The following is a 17,769-nucleotide window of genomic DNA, read 5'->3' on the forward strand; positions in this document are numbered from 1 at the left end:
ACCGATTGGGTCCCAACCACCTCTGGGTGAGTTTCCCGTTTTCAAGGTGTTCTCCAGTGATTTCTAATTGATTTCTAAGTTACTGGGGCCACACTCCCAGTGGTTCTACAGTTCCCAAAAAGCACTCACAGATCCAACATACAAACCACCAGGATTTGTAGTCCAGACAAGCAGAGGCAATAAACTAAAAATGTTTATTGTCATGAAAAATGACAGAATGAACAGGAAAGGTGCAATTAGCAAACAAATGACAGGTAACTGAAATAGGATTACTTTTCTAAACATTTGTTTACTATCTAAATAGTACCTGAGGAGTTCAGGACCTATAGGTGCTCACAGGTTATCAAATATAACTGTTCACAGGGCCTCAGCAAAGAGATCTTTCTCTCTCTTCTCCCTGGCTAAGACTGGAAAAAAAAAGCCAGTATATCCTAGATGAATTTGAGCTCCTGGGCCAATCAGAGCCCAGAACAACAAGTTTTCAAAAGTATACTGCATCTTACTTCCTATCTGTGTTAGACTAAAGAAAGATCAGTCATTTCTCTGTAGCTTTAAAGTAAGGAAACACCACCAGCTGGCCAATAGAAGAAATACACTTCAAGAATTAAGGCAGTTTTAAAGTCTTCAAAACCCACTGTTTTGTCACACCACTCATCCAAAAATCTGGATGGAGTACAATAAAACAATCAATCAAATTATATAAAACACCATCAACAAATTCAATAAACATTGTCTACCACATTGCCTATTTTATACGTATGGCCCTGCAGCAGCAGATGGTGTGCTAGCCATTAGTAAATGATCTCCTTTGTTTTTTCTGTCTTAAACTAAATTCGAGACACTGTATGATTTCTAATCCCATGTTCCCTATACATCCCCTGTTTTAGGGGTTCTTTTTTTTTCTTCTAGGCTGCTGCCTCAGGCCAGCCTTCCATTACTTTGTGACTTATGCACTTGCCCCTGAATTCAATATATGGTGCCAAAAGTTGGGCCACCGATCCAAGATGTGCACCAAACAAAATTGCCTAATGATCCAATTAGGGCCAGTAATTGTGTGCTAACTGGTACTTATTGGCACCAATTTGATTTTGCTCGCACATCTTGCTATGCACAATTCTATAATAATGTGTACCCAAATCCCCTAGTGCGCATCCTACAGGGGGCATGACTATGCCTGGGTGGGTCAGGGGCATTCCTAACATTTGTGCACAGTATTATAGAATACCAGGGATGTGCACACAAATTGGGTGCTGGGAATTACACCTGGTTTAGTGCCCATTATAGAAGTGCATTAAGTACCGTTTTTTGAGTGCCATTTACTGACTCTAGCCCTTGAAGTATAGTGCAGGCAAAGTCTGTGAGATATTTTTGATGGTGCAGAGATGTACAGTAGTGTAGATGTGTCGGGCTGCCGGTTTTGATTGCTTTTGGAAGCAAAAGGAAGCCCGTGCAAGCCCTTAAGCGCTGGTAATGAGAAACACAGACCCAAGCGAAAGCACACATTGGCGTCTGTTTCCTGTGTCTAAATTTAAAGCGTCCATGCTAAAAAAAAATTTTTAAATGCCCAAAGTGAAAACACACATATTTAGATACAGAAAACAGAGGCCAATAAGTATCCAAGCTAATATTTAGGCCACAGAAAGCAGACGCCTATGTGTGCTTCACGTTTTGAGTTTTACCAGATGCATGCGTGGAGGAGCCAAGCTTACTGTGGAACTGTTCTGCGCATGCGCCAAGCACAATTCTTCCACATGAAAGCACAATCCTCTCGCCAACCTCCCTAATGCTCAGCACGCTTGAGCATGCCTATATTTGCATTAGCGTTGAGCATCAGAGTATTCTTCTGTACTGTTCTGGCGGTATTTTTATGACGCTATTCACAACAATGCTAGACTTTTGAGCATTGAGGCCTTAGTGCGATATTCAGCACTTAACTGCATAAGTGAAATAGGACAAAAACAGGACTGTGTTTTATGCAATCTAATTTGTCCGGTTAACTTATGCGGTTATTGGCACTAACTGCACAAGAGCTGAGTCTGTCCCTGTCCCGCCCACAAAATCGTCAGCGGTCAGTGCTGATATTCAGTGGCACTATCCAGTTAAGGGCCATTGACTTTCAGTGGATAGCCCTGTACTAAGGGGGCCTTTTACTAAGGTGTGCTAAAAATCAGCTGGTGCTAAACGCTGAGACACCCATAGGAATATAATGGATATCTCACTGTTTAGCACTAGCTAAAAACGCTAGCACATCTTAATAAAAGATCCCCTAAGTTGGTAGGATTGCTTTGAATATGTTCCTGAATTACCTGCAGAGATTTGCGCCTGCTTTCTTGCAGATAATTTTTGTGTCAGAAAAATGTGCATAATTTTGATAATGTAGAAAGAACTACATATGTTATTCCATAGCCTGCCTGCTTTCTTCCTCTACCCCAGGGAATTTGTCTGAATAACACAGGAAAAAGTTTGCTCGCATTGAGAATGGGCAGTAAAGAAAGCTCTCTTACTGGCTGTACCTTTGAGAACAATAAAAGTATCACTTATAGGAAAGCTTCTTAACATCAGCTATTAATATACAGGTTCAGTCTAACATGATAAAATGGAAAATGTACAAAGCCTGCATGCTGCATCAAGACCCTTTTATTTATTTACCATCTTTTTGAAGGAATTCACTCAAGGCGGTGTACAGTAAGATAAATCAAACATGAGCAATAGACAATTACAGCAGTAAAAATATTCAAATAACAATACAAAGTATGGCATAGTATACTACTTACAATGTCAACACATAATAGAACATTTTAATTGACAGCGTGGAATATAAGCAAATGTGGAACATATAGATAGGTAAGAGAGTAGGATGAGTTAGAAAGTAAGGTGACAAATTTGTGGTCAGAGAGATGGTTATCCTAAAGCAGGGGTAGGCAACTCCAGTCCTCGAGAGCCGCAGGCAGGTCAGGTTTTCAGGATATCCACAATGAATATGCAGGAGATAGATTTGCATACCATGGAGGCAGTGCTTGCAAATCTATCTCCTGCATATTCATTGTGGATATCCTGAAAACGTGACCTGCCTGCGGCTCTTGAGGACCGGAGTTGCCTACCCCTGTCCTAAAGGAAAGAAAGATTATGGGATTGCCTTGTCTGCGTATCCACCCCCCACCCCCAGTAACCTTTTTGTTTGACTTGATGACACAAACTTTGGAAGGCAATGTCAGGGGACATAATGATTCTGCACACGGTGAGGTTTTCTGATCCATGCATATTCTTGGACATGTGTGTGTGCATGTTTTCTGGGAAGTAGACTGGATTAGTGATGGATGGCACTACTTTCTTTTTTGTGGCCCTCCTGTCAGACAGGTTGGGGCAGGCAGTCCAGGCTTCTCTCAGTCTTTGAGCATCACCAGTGGCTTTTCATTGGGACCCTAACCTCTCCTGCAGGATGAGGCACAGCGGCCAGATCTGCCAAGTTACCCATTCCAGGAGGAGACTTTTTTGCCAGGCCTGGATTTCTGCCAGCCTCATCCTGCTGCGTTATGGGACCTGCAGCCCTGATTTCAATGGATAGAATCAGGGACTACAACTACCACACTGCTTTGGAATGTAAGTTTAAAACCATGACCAGCCACAAAATGTTGGGTAACTTGGCAGCTCTGCAGCAGAGACAGCACCCTTCTGTGAGGTTCCCTAGAGGTAGGGGCGAAGGGTAAGAAATGGTTAGAATTACTGCAAGGGTGTGGGAATTGTAGTGTGAGACCAAAAGAACATAAGCATTGCCATACTGGGTCAGACCAAAGGTCCATCAAGCCCAGCATCCTGTTTCCAACAGTGGCCAATCCAGGTTACAAGTATCTGGCAAGATCCCAAAACAGTATAATACATTTTATGCTGCTTATCCTAGAAATATATAGCAAAATATTCAAACGAACTGTTTTGACAGTTATCCTAGAAATAAGCAGTGGATTCCCCCCAGATGCACTGAACCATAACTTGATGAATTTGCGCTACATCAGTTACCCAGGCTTGGTTATTCCCATCACCAGCCTTAGGTAGTTAAGAATAACTTGCCCCAGGCAAACCCCTCCATTAGCTGCGGCCAGTTGTGTCTATGGAAAAAGTTCATAATGTCTCCTGCAGACCATTGATAAGCAGGTTATTGCCTATATTGGGCAGATGTAGCCCATCTTTTCAGTAAGATTTCCTGCACAGCACTTGTGCTCAAGGTTGTCATATCTGCCAAACCTAGGTTTGAAACACCCAAGTGGCAATATGTCTGTTTACCTTCCTAGCCCCTCCCCCACAACTGAAGGTGGTGATAAGACTGGTGAGGGTTGATGTCAGACCAGACAATCAAGGAGTGTGCAAACAACTGAATTGCCCCAATTGAGATCTTTCCACTCGATCTCCTGGGAATGTGCCTCAGATCTTCCACAGCCTGTCAAAAGACAAAGGAATAAGATTGAACCATATAGACAGTAGGGATGAGTTGTGCCTGCTTTCATCACACAAATATGAAAGCCCCTAGAATCGGACCTAGATGTCAGCTGAACCCTTGCATTTGGCACTCCCGGCAGGCATGCATAGGACTGGATGTTCTCTGATCCAACCAGGCTGAACCCCATGCCAGCAGAATAATCACGAATACAATAAAAATTCCACTGTTCTCTGTACCAGTTCACTGTGTGCCCACCTCTGCAAGCGGACCCCTGACCAGTGCATCCTGAGGACGGAATGGGTCGACTAAGGAATGAGTATTTAGCATCATGAGTCTTCAAGGCACCTCTCTTTGGATTTGAATGTGACACAATTTGTCCCCGCCAGAGTATGGAGAAGGGGGTGTCATATAAAAAGCCTATCCTAAAAAGTAATGCACTCTGTGGCTAGGGCCAGCTGTGTCACTGTACAGATATATGGATGTATAGACACTTCCAATCAATATGAGTTTCCCCTGTCCCAGTTTGATTCTGAAGACCTGGGAGTACCCGAACTGCCCCCATTGAGCTGAGGAAGCTGGTATTTCCATACCATCGGTGTTTATTGCCCACTAAACACAAGTCATGTCAAATCATGGAGCCATGCACCACACACTGGACCTGACACAACCAGAAGCCTGCAAGGAGTCCTGATTAACTGAGGAAAATAGGCCATCCCCCATCCCAGCGCCTCACAGCCAATACCCTTGTATTCTTGATGCATGAATCGGAACCTAAAAAGACCACAGGAAACGGATTTGCTTTACCAGGCCCTGACCTCAACAAAATCCATATACTGATCACTGCATACCAGGAAGGAACCTTGTGGAGAGCTTTCACAAATAGACACAGTCTGATCTGATGCCCTCGTTATCATGGCTGCTGCCAAGTTAGGGTGTCCTCAATCTCTCAACCTAAGAGCAAATGAACTGCTTCATGCTGGACACAGACACACTCCACTAGCCTCTCAATTCCACAGTTGATCACTACACGCGGAAAATGAAAGGTTTCATTCACGTATTTGATTGGCTGTGTGGATGTCAATGCTCAAGCCCACTGTGAAAATGTGATCCTGGAAATGTATATGTCGGTCAAGGCTGGCTGATGGATTCACTTTTAGCAAGGCAACATAGGCCTCACAAAAGGAAAAGTCAGAGAGGTGAATCTAAATGAGGTTCATCCAACCACTCCAGTTAAAACTCAACAGTAATAGCAAGGAGATAGAGGGCAGCACCAACACCCAAGACTGAGAATTTCAAATATAAACAGAGCTACCAGACAGCAGAACAAAAGTAGGCAGACAAATGTGTTGCGCACCACTGAATCTGACCAAGTGGAGCGATACCACAGGAGCTGTTCCAAACCTTTGTCAGATGCTGGCTGCATGGCCTACAGAACAGGATGAAATTTACCCGCAATTAAGCCTTGTAATGCTCAATTCAAGTAGCTGCAGGTGAAATTGTTGAATTCGTAATCCATGTAACAGTGATAGAAAATATGGATAACTTAGAAGGAATGTTCATCAGTTAAGCAGCAACAAAAATATCGAATGACATACCAAAGCACTGCTAATGCCCTTCCTCAATAGGAAAGGGAGGCATTTAATGGAAATCAAAATGCTAAAGTCCTAATCAAACTAATAGAACAACTAGAAGTCTAACTGACGGAAAGAAAAGCAATGCAGCAGTATCTAAATAATGCAATCCAGTTATTTTGTCTGATGTCTGAAATTCAGATTCAGTTGCAAAAGTTACAGCCTGATGTCCGTGACCCGAGGTAATGACTTCCTACTGGTTAAAAATCAGGCCAAGGATTTTACAAGCCTGCTCACGTGCCACCAACTAACTTACGATGAGAGAACCAGGGATAGGACAGCAATCAAGTAAACCCACCTGACGCATAGTAAAACAGAGTATTGGCAGCATGTTATGTTCACAGGGCCAAGCCTCACAATCCCCTGACTAGATTCAGGAAAAACTAAAAAAAAAAAAAAAAGGGGGGGGGGGGGGCTGTAGCACGGAAACACGCCTGTGCATCTTAGGAGAGTTATTACAGGATACAGTGTACCTTATAATGAATAAATATATACCCTGCAGACTTCGAAACCCTGGCAGTCTTTCGATGACTCCATAACCTGTGTGAAATCAAACATGAGAACCATCGACTACAGTTATGGTATCAAGCCTGTGTATAGAAAATTGGAAGGAGTATGGATGGGTGCAAGGAATAAGACAAAACCCTGCCATACTGGGATAGACCAAGGTCCATTGGACCCAGTATCCTGTTACCAGCAGTGACCAATTAAGGACACAAATATCCAGCAAACTCCCAAAAGAGTAAAATGTATTTTATGCTGCTTATTTTAGGAATAAGCAGTGAATTTTCCCCAAGCCCATCCTAATAATGACTTATGGACTTTCTTTTGGAATCTGTCCGAACATTTCTAAAACACTGCCAAGCTAACTACTTTTACCTTAATACCACCTGTCAAGGGGGCAAAGGCCATATTAGGACAAGATATTCTCCCACAGCTCTGGGTGACCAGAGAATTGGATCAAGGATGTGTTCTAGATGTAATCTACGTAGATTTCAGCAAAGCCTTTGACACGGTTCCTCATAGGAGGCTCTTAACTAAACTTGACAGGCTGAAGTTAGGACCCAAAGTGGTGAACTGGATTAGGAACTGTTTGACAGACGCCAGAGGGTGGTGGTTAATGGAATTCACTCAGAGGATGGAAAGGTGAGTAATGGAGTGCTTCAGGAATCGGCGCTGGGGCCAATTCTGATTCAATTCTCCGGTCACCCAGTCAAAGAATTCAATTAGATTCGTTTGACACAATTTACCTTTGGTAAAACCATGTTGTCTCGGATCTTGCAACTTATTGGCTTCCAGGAAATTCACTATCCTTTCCTTCAGCATCGCTTCCATTACTTTTCCAATAACCGAAGTGAGGCTTAATGGCCTGTAGTTTCCAACTTCTTCCCTATCACCACTTTTGTGAAGAGGGACCACATCCGCTGTTCTCCAATTCCACAGAACCTCTCCCGTCTCCAAGGATTTATTAAACAAATCTTTAAGAGGACCCGCCACAACCTCTCTGAGCTCCCTCAATATCCTGGGGTGGATCCTGTCCGGTCCCATGGCTTTGTCCACCTTTAGATTTTCAAGTTGTTCATACACACTCTCTTCTGTGAACGGTGCTATATCCACTCCGTTCTCATATGTACTTTTGCCAGTCAATCGTGGTCCTTCTCCAGGATTTTCTTCTGTGAAAACAGAACAAAAGTATCTGTTTAGCAAATTTTTCTTCATCATTATCTACATAGCGGTTTGCAGCATCTTTCAGTCTCACAATTCCCTTTTTAGTCTTCCTCCTTTCACTAATATACCTGCAGAAATTTTTGTCACCCCTCCTTACCTTTCTAGCCATTTGTTCTTCCGCTTGCGCTTTTGCCAGACGTATCTCTCTCTTGGCTTCTTTCCGTTTCATCCGGTATTCCTCTCCGTGTTCCTCTTGTTGAGTTTTTCTGTATTTCAGGAACTCCAACTCTTTAGCCTTTATTTTCTCAGCCACTTGCTTGGAGAACCATATCAGTTTCCTTATTCTCTTGCTTTTATTTACTCTCCTTACATAAAGGTCTGTGGCCATATTTATAGCTTCTTTCAGCCTGGACCACTGTCCTTCCACTTCTCGTATGTCCTCCCAGCCCATCAGCTCCTTCCTCAGGTATTCCCCCATTTTACTAAAGTCAGCATGCTTGAAATCCAGGACTTTGAGTTTTGAGTGGCCGCCCTCCACTTCAGCTGTCATATCAAACCAAACTGTCTGATGGTCACTGCTGCCCAGGTGGGCACCCACTCGGACATTTGACACACTATCCCCATTTGTGAGCACCAGATCCAGCGTCGCTCCCTCCCTCATGGGTTCCGTCACCATTTGTCTGAGTAGAGCACTTTGAAAAGCATCCACGATCTCTCTACTTCTTTTCGATTCTGCAGATGGAACCTTCCAGTCTACATATGGCAGATTGAAATCTCCCAGCAACAGCACCTCTCTCTTCTTTCCCAACTTTTGAATATCTATGATCAGATCTTTATCTAGTTCCTCCGATTGTGTCGGAGGTCTGTAGACAACACCCACGTGGACATCTGTAGACAACACCCACGTGGACAGAGGTTCTATCATCTCTTTTTAAGGTGATCCATATCGCTTCTTCCTTTCCCCAGGCCCCTGCCATTTCAGTCGCTGCGATATTATTTCTCACATACAGAGCTACTTCTCCACCTTTATGACCATTTCTATCCTTCCTAAATATTATTATTATTATTACATTTGTATCCCACATTATCCCACCTTTTTGCAGGCTCAATGTATAGCCTAGTATGTTTGCATCCCATTCATGGGAACCATTGAGCCATGTCTCTGTGATTGCAACAACGTCTAAGTCTGCCTCCAACATCAGGGCTTGAAGGTCATGAACTTTATTGCTTAGACTGCGAGCATTTGTGGTCATCGCTTTCCATCTACATTTCAGTGGAATTTTTATCTTCTGTCTAGTTTTTTGTTTAGCATCACTTCATGCTGTGTTAGTAAGAAGTGATTTGCTAAGATTGTTGTTTTATAAGTCCTGGTGAGTCAGCCAAGTGCTGTATAAAAAAAAAAAAGTTCTTTAGGTATGACCAGAACTGATACAGTCTGCTCAAAGAATTTTCAGTTGATTTAACTTTCAAATTCCAGTAGAATATAACTTTCCTTTAGTAAATAAATCTAAATATTCCCAATAATTATAGCAGTTTCATCAGCATAAAATGCTAATTTATAAGTTTTTGGTTTTGCCTAGGACTGGCAGAACCTTTCCACAAAGTTAGAATGCTACAGGACCAGAAGAAGTTAGAAAAGCCTATCCTCTATCAGAGCTAGGCAGGAAAGGAAAGAGAGTATTATTTTTGTTGTTGTTTTTGTCTTTTTGGGAGGGGGGCAGGGTTAGAAGACAGAGAAGTGCACCACAATATAGATTCACAGGACAAATTAATTAAACAAAAATTAAATTAAAAAGAATATCAGGTAGCTAAACCTATAGCCAAAAAGTTGAGAAATTAGAATAAAATAATCAGAAATCACTTAGCAGTATTTTGGTTCTGGTTCAGGTCCAGCACATGGAATGCTACAAACAAAGTGGTCTGTGTCTCCCTATTCAGAGCCCAATCCCCCTCCTGCTGTGCAGTGATTACCTCACAGTGAGTCAGCCAAGTGCTGTATCAAAAAAAGTTCTGTAGGTATGACCAGAACTGATACAGTTTGCGCAAAGAATTTTCAGTTGATTTAACTTTCAAATTCCAGTAGAATATAACTTTTTTTTAGTAAATAAATCTAAATATTCCCAATAGCCAAATTCAAACAAACTATCGTAACTGGCAATAGTGTACTTCTCCTTCAATTCGACATGTTCAGCGCGTTCGACATGGTTAGCCACAAAATACTACTACACATCCTAGAATACTTTGGGATTGGAGGAAGCGTACTTAGATGGATCAATGGATTCCTAACCGGAAGAACATACCAAGTGATATCAAACTTGAATATATCAGCACCATGGAAACCTGAATGCGGAGTACCTCAAGGATCACTGCTCTCACCAACTCTTTCAACCTAATGATGACACCCCTAGCCAAATCACTATCTAACCAACGCCTCAATCCTTACATCTATGCAGACGATGTCACGATCTACATCCCATTAGTACATAAGTACATAAGTACATAAGTAGTGCCATACTGGGAAAGACCAAAGGTCCATCTAGCCCAGCATCCTGTCACCGACAGTGGCCAATCCAGGTCAAGGGCACCTGGCACGCTCCCTAAACGTAAAAACATTCCAGACAAGATTATACCTAAAAATGAGGAATTTTCCAGTCCATTTAATAGCGGTCTATGGACTTGTCCTTTAGGAATCTATCTAACCCCTTTTTAAACTCCGTCAAGCTAACCGCCCGTACCACGTTCTCCGGCAATGAATTCCAGAGTCTAATTACACGTTGGGTGAAGAAAAATTTTCTCCGATTCGTTTTAAATTTACCACACTGTAGCTTCAACTCATGCCCTCTAGTCCTAGTATTTTTGGATAGCGTGAACAGTCGCTTCACATCCACCCGATCCATTCCACTCATTATTTTATACACTTCTATCATATCTCCCCTCAGCCGTCTCTTCTCCAAGCTGAAAAGCCCTAGCCTTCTCAGCCTCTCTTCATAGGAAAGTCGTCCCATCCCCACTATCATTTTCGTCGCCCTTCGCTGTACCTTTTCCAATTCTACTATATCTTTTTTGAGATACGGAGACCAGTACTGAACACAATACTCCAGGTGCGGTCGCACCATGGAGCGATACAACGGCATTATAACATCCGCACACCTGGACTCCATACCCTTCTTAATAACACCCAACATTCTATTCGCTTTCCTAGCCGCAGCAGCACACTGAGCAGAAGGTTTCAGCGTATCATCGACGACGACACCCAGATCCCTTTCTTGATCCGTAACTCCTAACGCGGAACCTTGCAAGACGTAGCTATAATTCGGGTTCCTCTTACCCACATGCATCACTTTGCACTTGTCAACATTGAACTTCATCTGCCACTTGCACGCCCATTCTCCCAGTCTCGCAAGGTCCTCCTGTAATCGTTCACATTCCTCCTGCGACTTGACGACCCTGAATAATTTTGTGTCATCGGCGAATTTAATTACCTCACTAGTTATTCCCATCTCTAGGTCATTTATAAATACATTAAAAAGCAACGGACCCAGCACAGACCCCTGCGGGACCCCACTAACTACCCTCCTCCACTGAGAATACTGGCCACGCAATCCTACTCTCTGCTTCCTATCTTTCAACCAGTTCTTAATCCATAATAATACCCTACCTCCGATTCCATGACTCTGCAATTTCTTCAGGAGTCTTTCGTGCGGCACTTTGTCAAACGCCTTCTGAAAATCCAGATATACAATATCAACCGGCTCCCCATTGTCCACATGTTTGCTTACCCCCTCAAAAAAATGCATTAGATTGGTGAGGCAAGACTTCCCTTCACTAAATCCGTGCTGACTTTGTCTCATCAGTCCATGTTTTTGTATATGCTCTGCAATTTTATTCTTAATAATAGCCTCCACCATCTTGCCCGGCACCGACGTCAGACTCACCGGTCTATAATTTCCCGGATCTCCTCTGGAACCTTTCTTAAAAATCGGAGTAACATTGGCTACCCTCCAGTCTTCCGGTATTACACTCGATTTTAGGGACAGATTGCATATTTCTAACAGTAGCTCCGCAAGTTCATTTTTTAGTTCTATTAATACTCTGGGATGAATACCATCAGGTCCCGGTGATTTACTACTCTTCAGCTTGCTGAACTGACCCATTACATCCTCCAAGGTTACAGAGAATTTGTTTAGTTTCTCCGACTCCCCCGCTTCAAATATTCTTTCTGGCACCGGTGTCCCCCCCAAATCCTCCTCGGTGAAGACCGAAGCAAAGAATTCATTTAATTTCTCCGCTACGGCTTTGTCCTCCTTGATCGCCCCTTTAACACCATTTTCGTCCAGCGGCCCAACCGACTCTTTGGCCGGTTTCCTGCTTTTAATGTATCTAAAAAAGTTTTTACTATGTATTTTTGCTTCCAACGCTAATTTCTTCTCAAAGTCCTTTTTTGCCCTCCTTATCTCCGCTTTGCATTTGGCTTGGCATTCCTTATGATCTATCCTGTTACTTTCAGTTGGTTCTCTTCTCCACTTTCTGAAGGATTGTTTTTTGGCTCTAATGATTTCCTTTATCTTACTGTTTAGCCACGCCGGCTGACGTTTAGTCTTTTTTCCCTTTTTTCTAATACGTGGAATATATTTGTCCTGAACCTCCAGGATGGTGTTTTTAAACAGCATCCACGCCTGATGCAAGTTTTTTACTCTGCGAGCTGCTCCTTTCAGTCTTTTTTTCACCATTTTTCTCATTTTGTCGTAATCACCCTTTCTATAGTTAAACGCTAGCGTACTTGATTTCCTAGTTTCACTTCCTTCAATGCCAATATCAAAACCGATCATATTATGATCACTGTTATCAAGCGGCCCTCGTATCGTTACCCCTTGCACTAGATCATGAGCACCACTAAGGACTAAGTCTAGTATTTTTCCTTCTCTTGTCGGCTCCTGAACTAGCTGTTCCATGAAGCTGTCCTTGATTTCATCAAGAAATCTTATGTCCCTTGCGTGTACAGATGTTACATTACCCCAGTCTATATGCGGGTAATTGAAATCCCCCATTATTATTGTGTTGCCCAGTTTGTTTGCGTCCCTGATTTCCTTTAACATTTCCGCATCCGTCTGTTCGTCCTGGCCAGGCGGACGGTAGTACACTCCTATCACTATCCTTTTCCCCTTTGCACATGGAATTTCAATCCACAGTGATTCCAAGGAGTGTTTTGCTTCCTGCAGAATTTTCAATCTATTTGATTCAAGGCTCTCGTTAATATACAATGCTACCCCTCCACCAATCCGATTCACCCTATCACTACGATATAATTTGTACCCCGGTATGACAGTGTCCCACTGGTTATCCTCCTTCCACCAGGTCTCAGAGATGCCTATTATATCTAATTTTTCATTTAGTGCAATATATTCTAACTCCCCCATCTTATTTCTTAGGCTCCTGGCATTCGCATATAGACATTTCAAACTATGTTTGTTGTTCCTAAGTACATCATGCTTAGTACTTGACAGTATTAATTGGCAATCTTTTGTCTGATTTTTATTGTTATTTAAAGATACCCGATCTACTACAATCTCTTTTGCAACCTCACTATCAGGATACTCTATCTTCCCTGTTATGGTGATATCTTTGAAAGATACCTTATCCCGAACCATGCTCTTTTGAGCGACTGTCGGCCTTCCCCCCATTTCTAGTTTAAAAGCTGCTCTATCTCCTTCTTAAACGCCGATGCCAGCAGCCTGGTCCCACTCTGGTTAAGATGGAGCCCATCCTTTCGGAATAGGCTCCCCCTTCCCCAGAATGTTGCCCAGTTCCTAACAAATCTAAAGCCCTCCTCCCTGCACCATCGTCTCATCCACGCATTGAGACTCTGGAGCTCTGCCTGTCTCTTGGGCCCTGCGCGTGGCACAGGTAGCATTTCAGAAAATGCTACCCTGGAGGATCTGGATTTCAGCTTTCTACCTAAGAGCCTAAATTTTGCTTCCAGAACCTCTCTCCCACATTTTCCTATGTCATTGGTACCCACATGTACCAAGACAGCGGACTCCTCCCCAGCACTATCTAGAATCCTATCTAGGTGACACGTGAGGTCCGCCACCTTCGCACCAGGCAGGCAAGTCACCAGGCGATCCTCACGTCCACCAGCCACCCAGCTATCTATATGCCTAATGATCGAATCACCAAGTACAACAGCTGTCCTAACCTTTCCCTCCCGGGCAACATTTGGAGATATATCCTCGGTGCGAAAGGATAATACATCCCCTGGTGGGATGATCAAGCATGATCTAACAGAAATCACAAATGAAATTAAACACAGCCTTCAAATAATGAACTCATGGGCGGATGCATTCCAACTAAGCTCAATGCAGAAAAAACACAATGTCTCTTCCTCTCATCATAATATAACACGAATAAACCTACCACTATAAACACCCCAGACTACACCCTTCCTGTTTCAGACAGCCTGAAAATTCTCGGAGTTACAATTGACCGATACCTCACACTAGAAAGCCAGGCGAAAAACACAACAAAGAAAATGTTCCAATCAATGTGGAAACTCGAGAGAGTAAAACCTTTCTTCCCAAGGGAAATATTCTGTAGCCTGGTACAATCAATGGTGCTAAGCCACCTAGATTACTGCAACGCCATCTACGCCGGATGTAAAGACCAGATTATTAAGAAACTCCAAACCACCCAAAACACAGCAGCCAGACTTATATTCGTAAAAACAAAATATGAAAGCGCTAAACCCCTAAGAGAAAAACTACACTGGCTCCCACTAAAAGAACGAATTACGTTCAAAATTTGCACCCTGGTCCATAAAATCATTCACGGAGAGGCCCCAGCCTATATGTCAGACCTTTACAGATTTACCAACCAGGAACACCAAAAAAACAGCATGTACATTCCTGAATCTCCACTACCCCAGTTGCAAAGGACTCAAATATAATTCAACATATGCATCCAGCTTCTCATACATAAGCATGCAACTATGGAACGCACTACCAAAGGTCATAAAAACAATGCATGACCTAACAAACTTCCAAAAACTACTAAAAACCAACCTATTCAAAAAGGCATACCACAATGATTCTCTACCAAGACCAGACAAAATCGAACTCTTTACAATTGACTGATTCATGAACTCTTGTTACTAATGAACTTTAACATATTGCCACTTATTCGCCGAAATGAACTTCTATATTTGATTGTCTAACCGACTCTATACATTACTTTTTCAGCTATGAACTTTAATGCAATACCACTTTGTATTTCTCGTCCCGGAAATGGCGGTCACCATTACGGCATAATGTAAGCCACATTGAGCCTGCAAATAGGTGGGAAAATGTGGGATATAAATAAAATAAATAAATAATTATAGCAGTTTCATGAATGTAAAAACATAATCACTAAAATGGTATGGACGTCTTAAACAAATAATAAAACACACGTGAGAGCCTTTTCAAATTACAGCACTTAAAAGACCTTAAATACCAAAGAGAACACATACTACCAGAAAGGGCAAACTAAATCACCTTAAAGCCTTTTGGAACAAAAAGGTTTTTAGTTGTTTCCTAAATGTCATAAGTGAGTCAACTTGGCACAGTTCCAAAGGTTACATTTCCTCAGTTTAGGGCCAATCACCTGAAAAGTCTAGGAATGGAAGCCAAGGAGACTAATTGTTCAAAAGGTCAGGACTTCAAGCAAATATTTATCAGTAGATCTTAAATTTCATACTGGTTTATGTCATAAGGGTAGATGATAATACTGATGGGGCTTTGCTTTTTTAAAGCTTTAAAAATCAACATCAAAACCTTACATTCGTAGGCAGTTGGTGGCTCAGCTGTACGGGGAGGCTAATGTGGGTGGGGCAGGGCAGGGGCAGAGCCAGGGCGGGACCTGAATCCTTAATTGTCTGACCACATGCAGAATTAAAGGTCAGAAAAATTGTAGATAATACATAAATTAATATCTAAATTTAATAAAAGGTATCAAATGCTGAAGAATAAAATGATAAAATTAAACAGTGCAAACTTCAGTTAACATATATGTTTCTTAGGCAAGTGAATTAAAAATAAGTGTCAGTAGATGATGCCTACACCTCTATAGAAGCCTGCAGCAAAGCATGAGTAAAGGTGAGGTCCAGCAAAGACTGGAGGAGGAGCAAAAAGCATCTAACAAGACAAGTAGGATCTGGCAAGACTCAGGTAACCAAAATAACAAGATGAGACCAAGTAGTGCAGACCAAGGTCTAGCAAGGAAACCAAGTAGTGACTGGGTTTATATAGGAGTTTGGGCAGGAAAATGATGGCAGGAAACAGCAGCCATAGTGTGAAGAGATATGGATAGCCTGTCTGGTGAGGCACACTGACACCAACTGGTAGGAGTTCAGAGGTTCACCCCAGCAAAACCCCCAGGATTTGATATTTGACATTGTTATTTGATTTTTGTTCTAAACATAGGTTTTCTATGTTATGCAGGGTTTATAAAATTAATTTGCTATTTTCAAAACTTTTTATCAGTTTTATGCTCTCCTTGTTGAGCAGGTCTGCCACTTTTAAAGGCACATAATTCTTAATTAATTCAAGATAAATTTAAATGTTAGGACTGTGAGTTCTGCATCCATTTACTCTTAGTACACTTAGCAATTCTTGGGTTGATTGTTGTTTTGTAACAGTAAATTTCTTGCTACTGCTCCAAAGTATCAGCTAATGAAGCAAAAGATCAATTTAAGTCCTGTCATATCTGTAGCTAGTACAGCTGGTTTAAACTGCGCAGTTTCTGCTACTCATTAAAATTATGGACTTACCATTTTATAGATGTACTAGTATATGAAACTGTTTCTTGGTGTCATTTTGCTTCTTAGGTTTTAATGCCTCATGGAAACTGTATTTCTTTCAGGTTTTGTATTTTCAGGTAAGACCTGGATGGTGCATACACAGTAACTTTGTCATTCTTTGCTAAAGGCCTCTTTTATCAAGCCGCGCTAGTGAATGGGCTTTGTTGGCATTGCCACACCGGGGACTACTAGCGTGGCTTGATAAGAGGCCCTAATTTTATTTCCACCTCAAACTTTGGCCCAGATTTACTCAGGGGTCGTTGCTATTTTGAGGGCTGTTTTTACACTGCTTGCCTTATTGCAAAGTTTGTGGGTACTTTTTGCCCTGTGAAAGATGCACCAGTTTTCAAAGAGAAAGTGTATACACATGTTCACTCTAAAAATTTGTTTAAAAAATTCCCACAAGCATTTGTGCCTGTGTTTTCTTCAGGTAATATTTCTAGGTAAAGCAATGCGTATAGTCTCTCTCTCTCTCCCCCCCCCCCCCCCCCCCCCACCAGAACACCTCCATTTATTGTGGGCAGAGTGTAAGCATTATGGAACAATGAATATACTTCTAACTATAGGGTTCTCAGTTTACAAACAGCCCATGTCAGCTAATAAAAACTGCCATACTTTGTATTGTTGTTTGAATATTTTTGCTGCTGTAATTGTCGATTTCTTACGTGTGATTTATTTGAACTGTACTGTATACCTCCTTGAGTGAATTCTTTCAAAAGGTGGTAAATAAATCCTAATAAATAAATAAACATAATTTCACCCACAAAAATAGCTTTGAAAATTGTTCATCCTATGTATACAGAACAGCCCATGGAAAATCTGTCACTGATCTTTCTAACAACCACGTCGTGTGATAGGGCAAGACATCCCAAATTTAGTCCACAGGACTCCAGCTGGTTCTAGCTTGAGGATATTCATAATAAGTATTCATGATCTACACTGGGATAAATTTGAACTGCAAGCCAGGATAATTTGCATATCAGAGACATCAAGAAAATTCTGGAAACCCTAAGAGACTGGGTTAATTTTGAAGGCTAAAGAAGTGAGACCATGAAAGACTTTGAGAACCTTACTGCTTGAGTCAGTGCAGATCAGCAAGTGACACAAAAATGGGAAAGAAATGACTGTACTCCACCAGGCTCACAATCTTCTCAATAATGATGATGAAGAAAGTTTAGTTCCTGTGTTCTCTGGATGCAGGAAAA

At 42.0% G+C, this 17,769-nt stretch overlaps 1 protein-coding gene across 1 annotated transcript in view; it reads left to right on the plus strand.

Moving 5' to 3' along the window:
- TLCD4 (TLC domain containing 4) overlaps positions 1-17,769 on the plus strand; it is a 120,603-nt gene that overhangs the window by 95,444 nt on the left and 7,390 nt on the right. The gene's annotated exons all lie outside the window — the stretch shown is intronic.

This window comes from Microcaecilia unicolor, chromosome 6 (genome assembly GCF_901765095.1).
Source record: "Microcaecilia unicolor chromosome 6, aMicUni1.1, whole genome shotgun sequence".
Classification (NCBI taxonomy): Eukaryota; Metazoa; Chordata; class Amphibia; order Gymnophiona; family Siphonopidae; genus Microcaecilia; species Microcaecilia unicolor.